Raw genomic sequence first — 12,779 nt, forward strand, 5'->3', positions numbered from 1 at the left:
TCAGATTAATCATGTAGAGAAATAGATGAGAGATCACAAGAACAATCACAAATCAAGCCAAAAAGAAATGTTTTTCTTGAGAGAGTTTGTGTTCTTCAATAGATAAAAGATATCTTGTTCTCTTTTTGATTACAAAAGTATCAATATGAATCAAAGAAAACCTAATGGTTCCCTTTTAAAATGTCTAAAATACCCTTTTAAAGTGTTTAAATTCGAGCAAGTAAATGACTTGACCCGGGTAGGAATCATGGTCGACAACCCGGGTCATCCAACCCGCGTCAGTTTGGTCTCGACACGTCCAGCTCCAAGCGCCCGGGTAAGGTACCCCGAGCACTCCAACCCGCGTCAGTTTCCTTGCGACGTTGCTCCAGGCGCCCGGGTACTCCATCCCCTGCACGAGCAACCCGCGTCATCTCCTTTGGTGAGGCATGCACCCGGGTAAGCTATCCCGGGTCATTCTACCCGGGTCCGACTCATCCAACTTCATGTGTGGCTTGACTAGACTCCATTCTTCACCCCAATTCGGATCACAAAGCTCCCAAACATCTCAAATCACTCCATGGTACACTCCAACACCTAATAAGGACAATGAATGCAATATGGACTCTAAAGATGCCTAATTCTTAATCTATATGATCAAAATGTACAAGAATGAATGGCTAGAATCATGCAAATATGTAAGATATCAACTCCCCCACACTAGTCCTTTACTTGTCCACAAGTAAACTTTCAAGAACTCATAGGGGAAGAGGTTTGAAGGCGGGAGCTCATAGCCAAGAGAAACACATAAAGCACTCGTTTCAACATCTGATTCAACATGAGCACACTCTCTCTTATTATCCTCTAGCTTCTCTAGGCCTATCTCAACTCAACATTATGCATTCACACATTCAATTCAGCCAACTCTCACATTCATTAAGCAATACAACAAGTGAGCTCTATGCAAATGGTCAATTGGTCCAAGTCATTTGGGTAAGGGAAGGCTTTTTTCATTCTAGTGATCAAGGGGCTCACAACTCATTATCTTCAAGGCTTCACTCTCAAAACAAGTAGCCTTGACATTGCACATAATATATCTAAGAAAGGGATCAACTAATGCATACAATGCTCAATCTTCATTGTTCTACCCTTTTTCAAACATACAAGTGACACAATTATTCCCCAAGTTACACCCATCTCACATCTCTCACCCAAAAATCTCAAGAACACCTCCATAAACTCTTCAATCAAGGGAAAGACTTAAACTTTTAATACACAACCTCTTAGCTCATTCTCACTTTGCTAGCCCCCTTTATTTTTTTTATTTTTTTTTTTTTTTTTTTTTTTTTTGGTTACTTTTTTTTTTTATTTGGGGGCCAAGACTTTCACAACTTTGAGCTAGAGGTTTATACAATTCCCAATAAGACAATTAAGCACAAGAGTTCATTCATTTCCTTTCAACTTTCAAGTTCCCTAGTCAAACTTTACAACACTCACCCCCCACCTATGGCTAGACAATATGGTATCCAATCTAGCAAGAATGAAGACTGAGCATTGTCGTTCCCAATACTCTCAAGATTATGCACATGTAAGACTTTCCGAAAAAGGCCTCACTCAACAATCAATTAAGGCTTAAAAGGAGGAGAAGGTTTTAGGGAGTGGAGTGCCACTAGAGATTGTCAAAAAGATCGGCATAAAAGGCGCGACAATTCTAGTGTGTATATCCATGACTTAGCACACAAGGGACCATGAGCAAGAAATTAGGTTCATTCAGTTCATTCAAGGTTGTAGTTGGCCTAAGAGATTGAGTTTCAGGGAGAGCTTTCAAGGCACGAAGCTTACAAGGTTTTCAAGAGAGGTGCATGAACTATACAAGGCTAGACAGTGCTCTCTACAAGGCATTTTAAATCATTGCTCCCAATGCAAATGAATGCAACCTATATGCTCTAGACTCTCCTAAAAGTGCAAATGATGCAAACTAAATGATTCTTTTTTTGTTTTTCAAAATTTTTAATTTTTTTTGGTTTTTCTATGCAAATAAGAATGTAATATGCAATGCATGAGACTCAAAATCATCATAACAAACATGATCAAATGCTTGGCACCTCCCCCACACTTAAATCACACAGTCTCTGTGTGAGTGAGGTACCCAATGAAATTCTAAAATGCAAAGAAACACTGGGAGAAGGGAAGTTTCCAGTTACCTGAGACGGGAGCGAGGTGGAGGGGTCGCTGTGGGCAAGTCGCTCCCAGCTGAGCTCTCCCTCGCTCCATGACCTCGCTCTGATGTCCGATTTTCCGCTCCACACCTGCACACAACTTCATTTTCCCATTGTTTTATGCAGTAAGATGAAAATGTAAATACTAATGCAATATATACAAGGATACTCATGGGACTTCCTCCCAAGTGAGCTTGTTTTAAGTCTCTAGCTTGACTTTGCCTCCTTTGGATCAGGCTGGAGTAGGTGCAGAAAGTGGAGTTAACACCCCATCTTCCTCAGGTGGTAGCTCACCAAGGTGATCATCAGATGGAGGGCCCATTTCTTCAATGATGAAGGCTTGTCCAAACACAGTGGGGTTCCTCATTTTCTCCTTGATGTCAAAGTGGAGGATGTTCTCCTTACCCAAATGAAGGTCAATCTTGCCTTCTTTCACATTCACAATAGCTCCTGCTGTAGCTAAGAATGGCCTTCCAAGAATCAATGGGTCTTGAGCCTCCTCACCCATTTCAAGCACCACAAAATCTGTAGGTATCTCATACCCTCCAATCTTCACAGGGAGGTTCTCTAGGATGCCCACAGGGTACTTCACTGAACGATCAGCCAACACCAGAGAGAGTCTACACTTCTTGTATTGAGTGAAGCCAAGCTTCTTTGCCACAGACAAAGGCATCAAGCTGACACTAGCTCCCAAATCGCAGAGACATTTCTCAAATACCATAGGTCCAAGAGCACAAGGTAGTGTGAAGCATCCTGGATCCTCTAGCTTCTCTGGAGCATCAAGCCTCTGAATGATGGCATTGCACTCATGACTCAGAACCATCATGCCCTCCATCTCCTTCTTCTTAGCAGCTACAACATCTTTCAAGAACTTGCTGTATTGAGGAATCAGCATGAAAGCATCAATGATGGGCATTGTAACCTGAGCTTCACTCATCTGCTTCTCAAATAAAGCCTTGTACTTCTGTAGCAGCTGCTTCTTGAATCTACCAGGGAATGGAAGCTTGGGTTCATAGGGAGGAGGGACATAAGAGCTCTCACCTGCTGGAGCAGCAGATTCACCATCTTTTGTTGTCTTCTTCTCTTCTCCAACCTTTCCTTTACCCTTATCTTTCTCAATCTTCTCCAAGATCTCATCATCTGTCTTCTCATCAACAATGACCACTTCATCATCTAGATTGATGGCTACCTCCTCACCTTGTTTCTCAGCATCTTTGGTGAGGGTTCTAGGAGGTAACTGCTTACCACTCCTGAGTGTGACAGCTTTTGCTTCCTTGGGGTTTTGATCAGATTTTCCAGGTAGAGATCCTGGCTGGCGATTCTGGTGGGTGCTCATGGAAGCAAACTGATTCTCCAAATTCTTGACAGAAGAAGCAAGGTGGGAGAATTTGTTGTTGAGCTCATTGTAACTCCCATCAATCTTGGAGTGAAGGTTCTTCAGCTCATAGCCCACATGTTTCTCACTTCTAGTCTGAGACTCTAAGATCTGTTTCAGTAAGGCATCAGTGCTGCTCTCTTGAGGGGCAGAGGAGCTAGGAGAGGGGTTTTGCTGAGGCTGATAGTTGCTCTGCTGGTTGTTTCTAGGCTGATAACCACTCTGCTGGTTGTTTGAATAGGGCTTCTGTTGGTAGTTGTTGTACTGAAAGTTGGGTTCCTTCTTGTACCAGCTACCATTGCTGTTGATGAAACACAATTCTTCTTGCCCTTCCAAACCCTCAACCTCATTGACAGTAGGAGGTATCTCCTGTTGTGGGTTACCAACAAAGTTCACCTGCGCTTGTGTGGCCTTATCAGCAATGAGTGTGTCAATCTTCTCCTGAAGAGCCTTTATCTCATTCCTTGTGTGCTTGTCATCACCTCTACTGCTTCTGTCATGGTCTCCACTGTAGACAGCATCACTCTTAACCATGTTGTCAACCAGAGCCTCTGCTTCTTCCTCAGTTCTCCCCAAAAAGAACCCATTGCTAGCTGTATCCAGTCTGGCTCTGTACTTAGGAAGAGCACCTCTGTAGAATGTGCTCAGCAAGCTCTCTTTTGAAAAACCATGGTGTGGGCACTGAGCTTGGTAACCATTGAATCTCTCCCAAGCTTCACTGAATCCTTCCAAGTTCTTCTGTTGGAAGCTGGAGATCTCGTTCCTCAACTTAGCAGTTCTTGAGGTAGAGAAGAACTTCTCCAAGAATGCCTTTTTGCAGTCTTCCCAAGTAGTGATGGAGTCACTTGGTAGAGACTTCTCCCACTGACGTGCCTTATCCCCCAAAGAGAAGGGGAATAACTTGAGCTTTAAAGCATCCTCTGACACACCATTAGTCTTTGACATACCACAGTAGCTGTCAAACTTATCCAAGTGATCAAATGGGTCCTCCACAGCCAGACCATGATACTTGTTGTTCTCTATGCAGTTGAGCAGTCCTGACTTGATCTCAAAGTTGTTAGCAGCCACAGCCGGTGCTCGGATTCCCAGTCTAGGGCCGTGGATGTTGGGGCGGTCATAAGTGCCAATGGGGCGAGCTGGTCGCTGTTGAGGCCCTTGTGGTAAAACATTGTTGACTCCATTGGGGTTCTGAGGATTTTGTTGTTCTTCCATTGCAGCTTCCAGTGTCTGCAGTTGAGCCTGTTGCTCTTCTTGTCTTCTCTTTCTAGCACACTCTCTCTCTAAAGCTCTGATGTCTGCGGCTCTTGGAACAAGGTTTGATGTACCCTTGCTCCTCAAGTTCATACACCTGAAAATCACAAAGAGTGAAGAAGAGAATCAGTAACTTACAAAAATAAAAATGACTTAGTCTCAAGCAAATGACTAAATCTCAATGTTCAAATCAAACTCAGAATTTGGCAACGGCGCCAATTTGATGTTAGGAGTTTTGAGGCTCCTAAGTCAAATGATAGTATAGTGGAAGATGTTGTCGAACCAGTTCTGAGGGATTTAAAATCAGAGAGAATGCAAGTATTTGCCTAATCTAAGTGCAACCAGTGATTTGATGAATTCTAAACTAATGATTAAAGCTAATGCAAAACAGTAAAATGATACTCTTAAGCTATTGGAAAGGAGAACTCATGGGTATAGGGATTTAGACCTTGGGTGATCAGGTTTCGAACTAAGGAATGCAAATGATAAATCAAACTATCAACCTTAAGCCTAGACACAATTCTAAGCAAGCTCTATGTCTAGATGAATGCTCATTTGCTAACATATCTCAAACATCAAATGTCTTTGGTTGAATAACATGCAAGCAATCATTACTAACAAGTCTATTAGCTATCTTAGCATCTTTAACAACAAATGTCTTTGGCAAAGTACACTAAAAGCCTAGGAGAGTTGACTCAGGCATTTCATCAAACACCTGTCGGGTGAGAAATGCCTAGAGATCACCCTTTGAGTGGCCTACTCAAATGATGCATTAAGATCACTCTACTAGCAAGGAACAAGTATGATCTATACCTAAAACATCCTAGAACTAGCCTAATCACCCTTAATCACCCTAACCCATGAATCCAAAAGGTGATTACTCACTAATCTCCATGATTCCTCTTAAACCCATGATGGATTTCAGATTAATCATGTAGAGAAATAGATGAGAGATCACAAGAACAATAACAAATCAAGCCAAAAAGAAATGTTTTTCTTGAGAGAGTTTGTGTTCTTCAATAGATAAAAGATATGTTGTTCTCTTTTGATTACAAAAGTATCAATATGAATCAAAGAAAACCTAATGGTTCCCTTTTAAAATGTCTAAAATACCCTTTTAAAGTGTTTAAATTCGAGCAAGTAAATGACTTGACCCGGGTAGGAATCATGGTCGACAACCCGGGTCATCCAACCCGCGTCAGTTTGGTCTCGACACGTCCAGCTCCAAGCGCCCGGGTAAGGTACCCCGAGCACTCCAACCCGCGTCAGTTTCCTTGCGACGTTGCTCCAGGCGCCCGGGTACTCCATCCCCTGCACGAGCAACCCGCGTCATCTCCTTTGGTGAGGCATGCACCCGGGTAAGCTATCCCGGGTCATTCTACCCGGGTCCGACTCATCCAACTTCATGTGTGGCTTGACTAGACTCCATTCTTCACCCCAATTCGGATCACAAAGCTCCCAAACATCTCAAATCACTCCATGGTACACTCCAACACCTAATAAGGACAATGAATGCAATATGGACTCTAAAGATGCCTAATTCTTAATCTATATGATCAAAATGTACAAGAATGAATGGCTAGAATCATGCAAATATGTAAGATATCAGTTCATCCTGGTTTTAATAAGAATCATGAAGCTATTGTCATATGTCCGAACAGGCTAATCTGGAATCATCTGGATAGAAAGTGGGATATCTTCTTCCTCACAACTCCTATGAGATTTATTCAACTTCCTGGTTATTCTCCACTGATAGTGGTTCCAAATAAAGCTTCTTAGATCGTGGTTCATCCTGGTTTGATAAGAATCATGAAGATAATGACATATGTCCGAACAGGCTAATCTGGAATCATCTGGATAGAAAGTGGGATATCTTCTTACTCACAACTCCTATGAGATTTATTCAACTTCCTGGTTATTCTCCACTGATTAGTGGTTCCACAATCAAGCTTCTTAGATCGTGGTTCATCCTGGTTTGATAAGAATCATGAAGATATTGCCATATGTCCGAACAGGCTAATCTGGAATCATCTGGATAGAAAGTGGGATATCTTCTTACTCACAACTCCTATGAGATTTATTCAACTTCCTGGTTATTCTCCACTGATTAGTGGTTCCAAATAAAGCTTCTTAGATCGTGGTTCATCCTGGTTTGATAAGAATCATGAAGATATTGCATATGTCCGAACAGGCTAATCTGGAATCATCTGGATAGAAAGTGGGATATCTTCTTACTCACAACTCTTATGAGATTTATTCAACTTCCTGGTTATTCTCCACTGATTAGTGGTTCCAAATAAAGCTTCTTAGATCGTGGTTCATCCTGGTTTGATAAGAATCATGAAGATATTGCCATATGTCCGAACAGGCTAATCTGGAATCATCTGGATAGAAAGTGGGATATCTTCTTACTCACAACTCCTATGAGATTTATTCAACTTCCTGGTTATTCTCCACTGATTAGTGGTTCCAAATAAAGCTTCTTAGATCGTGGTTCATCCTGGTTTGATAAGAATCATGAAGATAATGGCATATGTCCGAACAGGCTAATCTGGAATCATCTGGATAGAAAGTGGGATATCTTCTTACTCACAACTCTTATGAGATTTATTCAACTTCCTGGTTATTCTCCACTGATTAGTGGTTCCAAATAAAGCTTCTTAGATCGTGGTTCATCCTGGTTTGATAAGAATCATGAAGATATTGCCATATGTCCGAACAGGCTAATCTGGAATCATCTGGATAGAAAGTGGGATATCTTCTTACTCACAACTCCTATGAGATTTATTCAACTTCCTGGTTATTCTCCACTGATTAGTGGTTCCAAATAAAGCTTCTTAGATCGTGGTTCATCCTGGTTTGATAAGAATCATGAAGATAATTGCATATGTCCGAACAGGCTAATCTGGAATCATCTGGATAGAAAGTGGGATATCTTCTTACTCACAACTCCTATGAGATTTATTCAACTTCCTGGTTATTCTCCACTGATTAGTGGTTCCAAATAAAGCTTCTTAGATCGTGGTTCATCCTGGTTTGATAAGAATCATGAAGATATTGCCATATGTCCGAACAGGCTAATCTGGAATCATCTGGATAGAAAGTGGGATATCTTCTTACTCACAACTCCTATGAGATTTATTCAACTTCCTGGTTATTCTCCACTGATTAGTGGTTCCAAATAAAGCTTCTTAGATCGTGGTTCATCCTGGTTTGATAAGAATCATGAAGATAATGCCATATGTCCGAACAGGCTAATCTGGAATCATCTGGATAGAAAGTGGGATATCTTCTTACTCACAACTCCTATGAGATTTATTCAACTTCCTGGTTATTCTCCACTGATTAGTGGTTCCAAATAAAGCTTCTTAGATCGTGGTTCATCCTGGTTTGATAAGAATCATGAAGATATTGGCATATGTCCGAACAGGCTAATCTGGAATCATCTGGATAGAAAGTGGGATATCTTCTTACTCACAACTCCTATGAGATTTATTCAACTTCCTGGTTATTCTCCACTGATTAGTGGTTCCAAATAAAGCTTCTTAGATCGTGGTTCATCCTGGTTTGATAAGAATCATGAAGATATTGCCATATGTCCGAACAGGCTAATCTGGAATCATCTGGATAGAAAGTGGGATATCTTCTTACTCACAACTCCTATGAGATTTATTCAACTTCCTGGTTATTCTCCACTGATTAGTGGTTCCAAATAAAGCTTCTTAGATCGTGGTTCATCCTGGTTTGATAAGAATCATGAAGATATTGCCATATGTCCGAACAGGCTAATCTGGAATCATCTGGATAGAAAGTGGGATATCTTCTTACTCACAACTCCTATGAGATTTATTCAACTTCCTGGTTATTCTCCACTGATTAGTGGTTCCAAATAAAGCTTCTTAGATCGTGGTTCATCCTGGTTTGATAAGAATCATGAAGATATTGCCATATGTCCGAACAGGCTAATCTGGAATCATCTGGATAGAAAGTGGGATATCTTCTTACTCACAACTCCTATGAGATTTATTCAACTTCCTGGTTATTCTCCACTGATTAGTGGTTCCAAATAAAGCTTCTTAGATCGTGGTTCATCCTGGTTTGATAAGAATCATGAAGATAATGGCATATGTCCGAACAGGCTAATCTGGAATCATCTGGATAGAAAGTGGGATATCTTCTTACTCACAACTCCTATGAGATTTATTCAACTTCCTGGTTATTCTCCACTGATTAGTGGTTCCAAATAAAGCTTCTTAGATCGTGGTTCATCCTGGTTTGATAAGAATCATGAAGATATTGCCATATGTCCGAACAGGCTAATCTGGAATCATCTGGATAGAAAGTGGGATATCTTCTTACTCACAACTCCTATGAGATTTATTCAACTTCCTGGTTATTCTCCACTGATTAGTGGTTCCAAATAAAGCTTCTTAGATCGTGGTTCATCCTGGTTTGATAAGAATCATGAAGATATTGCATATGTCCGAACAGGCTAATCTGGAATCATCTGGATAGAAAGTGGGATATCTTCTTACTCACAACTCCTATGAGATTTATTCAACTTCCTGGTTATTCTCCACTGATTAGTGGTTCCAAATAAAGCTTCTTAGATCGTGGTTCATCCTGGTTTGATAAGAATCATGAAGATATTGCATATGTCCGAACAGGCTAATCTGGAATCATCTGGATAGAAAGTGGGATATCTTCTTACTCACAACTCCTATGAGATTTATTCAACTTCCTGGTTATTCTCCACTGATTAGTGGTTCCAAATAAAGCTTCTTAGATCGTGGTTCATCCTGGTTTGATAAGAATCATGAAGATATTGCCATATGTCCGAACAGGCTAATCTGGAATCATCTGGATAGAAAGTGGGATATCTTCTTACTCACAACTCCTATGAGATTTATTCAACTTCCTGGTTATTCTCCACTGATTAGTGGTTCCAAATAAAGCTTCTTAGATCGTGGTTCATCCTGGTTTGATAAGAATCATGAAGATATTGCCATATGTCCGAACAGGCTAATCTGGAATCATCTGGATAGAAAGTGGGATATCTTCTTACTCACAACTCCTATGAGATTTATTCAACTTCCTGGTTATTCTCCACTGATTAGTGGTTCCAAATAAAGCTTCTTAGATCGTGGTTCATCCTGGTTTGATAAGAATCATGAAGATATTGCCATATGTCCGAACAGGCTAATCTGGAATCATCTGGATAGAAAGTGGGATATCTTCTTACTCACAACTCCTATGAGATTTATTCAACTTCCTGGTTATTCTCCACTGATTAGTGGTTCCAAATAAAGCTTCTTAGATCGTGGTTCATCCTGGTTTGATAAGAATCATGAAGATATTGGCATATGTCCGAACAGGCTAATCTGGAATCATCTGGATAGAAAGTGGGATATCTTCTTACTCACAACTCCTATGAGATTTATTCAACTTCCTGGTTATTCTCCACTGATTAGTGGTTCCAAATAAAGCTTCTTAGATCGTGGTTCATCCTGGTTTGATAAGAATCATGAAGATATTGCCATATGTCCGAACAGGCTAATCTGGAATCATCTGGATAGAAAGTGGGATATCTTCTTACTCACAACTCCTATGAGATTTATTCAACTTCCTGGTTATTCTCCACTGATTAGTGGTTCCAAATAAAGCTTCTTAGATCGTGGTTCATCCTGGTTTGATAAGAATCATGAAGATAATGGCATATGTCCGAACAGGCTAATCTGGAATCATCTGGATAGAAAGTGGGATATCTTCTTACTCACAACTCCTATGAGATTTATTCAACTTCCTGGTTATTCTCCACTGATTAGTGGTTCCAAATAAAGCTTCTTAGATCGTGGTTCATCCTGGTTTGATAAGAATCATGAAGATATTGCCATATGTCCGAACAGGCTAATCTGGAATCATCTGGATAGAAAGTGGGATATCTTCTTACTCACAACTCCTATGAGATTTATTCAACTTCCTGGTTATTCTCCACTGATTAGTGGTTCCAAATAAAGCTTCTTAGATCGTGGTTCATCCTGGTTTGATAAGAATCATGAAGATATTGCATATGTCCGAACAGGCTAATCTGGAATCATCTGGATAGAAAGTGGGATATCTTCTTACTCACAACTCCTATGAGATTTATTCAACTTCCTGGTTATTCTCCACTGATTAGTGGTTCCAAATAAAGCTTCTTAGATCGTGGTTCATCCTGGTTTGATAAGAATCATGAAGATATTGCCATATGTCCGAACAGGCTAATCTGGAATCATCTGGATAGAAAGTGGGATATCTTCTTACTCACAACTCCTATGAGATTTATTCAACTTCCTGGTTATTCTCCACTGATTAGTGGTTCCAAATAAAGCTTCTTAGATCGTGGTTCATCCTGGTTTGATAAGAATCATGAAGATATTGCCATATGTCCGAACAGGCTAATCTGGAATCATCTGGATAGAAAGTGGGATATCTTCTTACTCACAACTCCTATGAGATTTATTCAACTTCCTGGTTATTCTCCACTGATTAGTGGTTCCAAATAAAGCTTCTTAGATCGTGGTTCATCCTGGTTTGATAAGAATCATGAAGATATTGCCATATGTCCGAACAGGCTAATCTGGAATCATCTGGATAGAAAGTGGGATATCTTCTTACTCACAACTCCTATGAGATTTATTCAACTTCCTGGTTATTCTCCACTGATTAGTGGTTCCAAATAAAGCTTCTTAGATCGTGGTTCATCCTGGTTTGATAAGAATCATGAAGATATTGCCATATGTCCGAACAGGCTAATCTGGAATCATCTGGATAGAAAGTGGGATATCTTCTTACTCACAACTCCTATGAGATTTATTCAACTTCCTGGTTATTCTCCACTGATTAGTGGTTCCAAATAAAGCTTCTTAGATCGTGGTTCATCCTGGTTTGATAAGAATCATGAAGATATTGCCATATGTCCGAACAGGCTAATCTGGAATCATCTGGATAGAAAGTGGGATATCTTCTTACTCACAACTCCTATGAGATTTATTCAACTTCCTGGTTATTCTCCACTGATTAGTGGTTCCAAATAAAGCTTCTTAGATCGTGGTTCATCCTGGTTTGATAAGAATCATGAAGATAATGCCATATGTCCGAACAGGCTAATCTGGAATCATCTGGATAGAAAGTGGGATATCTTCTTACTCACAACTCCTATGAGATTTATTCAACTTCCTGGTTATTCTCCACTGATTAGTGGTTCCAAATAAAGCTTCTTAGATCGTGGTTCATCCTGGTTTGATAAGAATCATGAAGATATTGCCATATGTCCGAACAGGCTAATCTGGAATCATCTGGATAGAAAGTGGGATATCTTCTTACTCACAACTCCTATGAGATTTATTCAACTTCCTGGTTATTCTCCACTGATTAGTGGTTCCAAATAAAGCTTCTTAGATCGTGGTTCATCCTGGTTTGATAAGAATCATGAAGATATTGCCATATGTCCGAACAGGCTAATCTGGAATCATCTGGATAGAAAGTGGGATATCTTCTTACTCACAACTCCTATGAGATTTATTCAACTTCCTGGTTATTCTCCACTGATTAGTGGTTCCAAATAAAGCTTCTTAGATCGTGGTTCATCCTGGTTTGATAAGAATCATGAAGATATTGCCATATGTCCGAACAGGCTAATCTGGAATCATCTGGATAGAAAGTGGGATATCTTCTTACTCACAACTCCTATGAGATTTATTCAACTTCCTGGTTATTCTCCACTGATTAGTGGTTCCAAATAAAGCTTCTTAGATCGTGGTTCATCCTGGTTTGATAAGAATCATGAAGATAATGCCATATGTCCGAACAGGCTAATCTGGAATCATCTGGATAGAAAGTGGGATATCTTCTTACTCACAACTCCTATGAGATTTATTCAACTTCCTGGTTATTCTCCACTGATTAGTGGTTCC

General features: G+C 40.2%; 1 non-coding gene across 1 annotated transcript; it reads left to right on the forward strand.

Moving 5' to 3' along the window:
* The first annotated feature begins 4,237 nt into the window (after positions 1-4,237).
* Positions 4,238-4,344, forward strand: LOC130501714 (small nucleolar RNA R71). The gene has a single exon (XR_008939853.1). It is a non-coding gene; the product is annotated as a small nucleolar RNA R71 (small nucleolar RNA).
* Positions 4,345-12,779: the final 8,435 nt, after the last annotated feature.

The sequence above is a fragment of the Raphanus sativus genome, unplaced genomic scaffold (genome assembly GCF_000801105.2).
Source record: "Raphanus sativus cultivar WK10039 unplaced genomic scaffold, ASM80110v3 Scaffold0262, whole genome shotgun sequence".
NCBI lineage: Eukaryota > Viridiplantae > Streptophyta > Magnoliopsida > Brassicales > Brassicaceae > Raphanus > Raphanus sativus.